We start from the raw sequence: 3,002 nt of genomic DNA, 5'->3' as shown, positions 1-3,002 counted from the left end.
GTGGTGAGCATTTGCTTGGAAGTCTCCATGCACAGGGGAAGTTTGCTCCATAGTGATCATGTTCACATGTATAAGCCCCAAAGATACAAAAGTAGTTTTCTTTCTTTCTGTGCCAGGGCCATACGCATGAGCTTGTTGGTCACAAGGGGGGAATTGAACTCACTCTCTCAGTTCAGCTGTCATTGTCCCTTGTTGTGAAGTCCAATTGCTGATGGGAATTTTCCCCTTGACTGCTTCCATTTATTGCTTTAGGGCACTGATATAGTGGAATGCAGAGAAAGAACTTCACAGAAGTGGCAGAATTCATCTTCCTGGGTTTCTCTGTCTTTGGAAAGCACCAGATAACCCTCTTTGTGGTTTTCCTTACCATCTCTATTTTCACCCTGGCTGGGGACATCATCATTGTGACCGTCATTTGCGTTGACCTTCACCACCACATACCCATGTACTTCTTCCTGAGCATGCTGGCTAGTTCTGAGACCGTGTACACATTGGTCATTGTCCCACGAGTGCTTTCTGGTCTTATTTTTCATAACCAGCCTATCTCCTTGTAAGGCTGTGCAACCCAGATGTTCTTTTCTGTCATCTTGGCCACTAATAATTGCTTCTTGATCACAGCTATGGGCTGTGACTGCTATGTGGCCATCTGAAAGCTCCTGAGGTACACAGTCCTCATGAACAAAGGAGTGTGTGCTAGGTTAGTCTGTGTGTCCTTTGGCACTGGTCTGGTTATGGCAGTTCTCCATATAATGGCCATGTTCAATTTGCCCTTCTGTGGCATTTACCCAGTCATGAAACTTTCTTGCATTGATATCACTATCAATGAGATTATCAATTATGGTGTAAGTTCATATGTGATTTTTGTTCCTGTGGGCCTGTTCTTCACCTCCTATATCCTCATTATCTCTTCCATCCTTAAGATACCTACAACCAAGGGCTGGAAGAAGAGCTTTGCCACATGTGCCTCCCACCTCACTGTGGTCATGGTCCACTATGGCTGTGCCTCCATTGCCTACCTCAAGCCCAAGTCAGAAAATGCAAATAAAAAGATCTTCTTCTCTCTGTGACCTACACCATCATCACTCCTCTGCTGAGCCCTGTTGTTTACAGTCTGAGGAACAAGGAGGTCAAGGATGCCCTACGCAGAGCTGTGGGCAAAAACATTTCTTAACAGATTGAATTGTTTTGTCAGGAGACCTTTGGTCCAGTATAATGTGTGTCTACTCACAAACATGCCATGATTCACAAGTTCATCAAATACAATGTTTGTGGAGAATAATGTCAAAGAGTTGAAATGCTTTTCCTTCTCATGCTCTAAGGGCAAAGCAGAAAGCAAGATTTTTGCTCTGTCAAATTTTGTTACCAGATACAAGAATCATTACAAGCCAGATTAAGACTACTTGTTTCTGTGCCTGAGGAGTTCTGCTTGCAAACCTCTTTTGGCCCTCACTTTACCTGGATCCTCTCAGACAGTCAAATCCTTGACCTAGTCTGGTAAGGAGAAGTGGAGAAGAGACAGTTGGAACAGATGTGAAAGGGGTCTTAGGAAATGAAGCTGCAGAGAAAGCCTGAAGATGGCTTTCATTCTCAGAAGTTAAATCACTTGCCCCATAACAGTCATTTCAGAAACAATTTTCTTAATTCTTGCTGATTGAAGAATGAACAGCCTCAGCAAAAAGGGTCATTTCTTTCATTATCCAGCCATGTTAGCTCCTTAGCTAGTATTCATTTCTGTGTGTCTCCCTTCCTTCTTTGCAATCAAGGCAAAAATCTCTGTCGTTCCTAGAGGCTAAGCTGGGAGAGAATGTGTTGGTGGCTGTTCTCTGTAACTGCACTTTAATCCAGATGTACTTTTTGTAAACACACTTCTTTTTTCAACCTATGGAAGCCTTTCAGATTTAAAACTTCTATGTAGTAACTGCAGTTGCATTGAAGTAGTTGTCTTAGATACTGGTTATTCTGATTGCAGAGTCTAAGGCAAATGTCATTGAATTCCCTTCTATCAGCAACAGTGCAAAGCCATCCTTCTCCCAATACAATTTATATCAAAATAAGCATATATTCATGCTACGTTATTTTATATCCTCAATGAGGAAGGTTGTGGGAATATTTTTTAATACACTTTTCTTTTTTAAAATTTATTTAATTTATTTATTTTTGGCTGCCTTGGGTCTTCGTTGTTGCACGCGGGCTTTCTCTACTTGGTGTGAGCGGAGGCTACTCTTCATTTCGGCGCACGGGCTTCTCATTGCGGTGGCTTCTCTTGTTGAGGAGCACGGGATCTAGAGCACAGGCTTCAGTAGTTGTAGCGTGTGGGCTCAGACTGCCTTGCAGTCTCTAGAGCGCAGGCTCAGTAGTTGTGGCGCATGGGCTTAGTTGCTCAGCGGCAGGTGGGATCTTCTTGGACCAGGGCTCGAAACCGTGTCCCCTGCCTTGACAGGTGGATTCTTTTTTTTTTTTTTTTAAACATCTTTATTGAAGTATAATTGCTTCACAATGGTGTGTTAGTTTCTGCTTTATAACAAAGTGAATCAGTTACGCATATACACACGTTCCCATATCTCCTCCCTCCCGCATCTCCCTCCTCCCACCCTCCCATCCCACCCCTGCAGGCGGTCACAAAGCACCGAGCTGATCTCCCTGTGCTAAGTGGCTGCTTCCCACTAGCTATCTATTTTACATTTGGTAGTGTATATATGTCCATGACTCTCTCTCACCCTGTCACATCTCGCCCCTCCCCCTCCCCATTTCCTCAAGTCCATTCTTTAGTAGGTCTGTGTCTTTATTCCCATCTTGCCACTAGGTTCTTCATGGCCTTTTTTTTTTTTTTTCCCTTAGATTCCGTATATATGTGTTAGCATACTGTATTTGTTTTTCTCTTTCTGACTTACTTCACTCTGTATGACAGACTCTAACTCCATCCACCTCATTACAAATACCTCCATTTCATTTCTTTTTATGGCTGAGTAATATTCCATTGTATATATGTGCCACATCTTCTT

At 42.9% G+C, this 3,002-nt stretch overlaps 1 pseudogene; it reads left to right on the top strand.

The window, feature by feature from the left end:
- Window positions 1-269: 269 nt before the first annotated feature.
- On the top strand, window positions 270-1,171 carry LOC118903641 (annotated as a pseudogene).
- Window positions 1,172-3,002: the final 1,831 nt, after the last annotated feature.

Source organism: Balaenoptera musculus, chromosome 1, assembly GCF_009873245.2.
Source record: "Balaenoptera musculus isolate JJ_BM4_2016_0621 chromosome 1, mBalMus1.pri.v3, whole genome shotgun sequence".
NCBI classification, from domain to species: Eukaryota; Metazoa; Chordata; class Mammalia; order Artiodactyla; family Balaenopteridae; genus Balaenoptera; species Balaenoptera musculus.
This window is presented reverse-complemented; position numbering and strand designations above follow the sequence as displayed.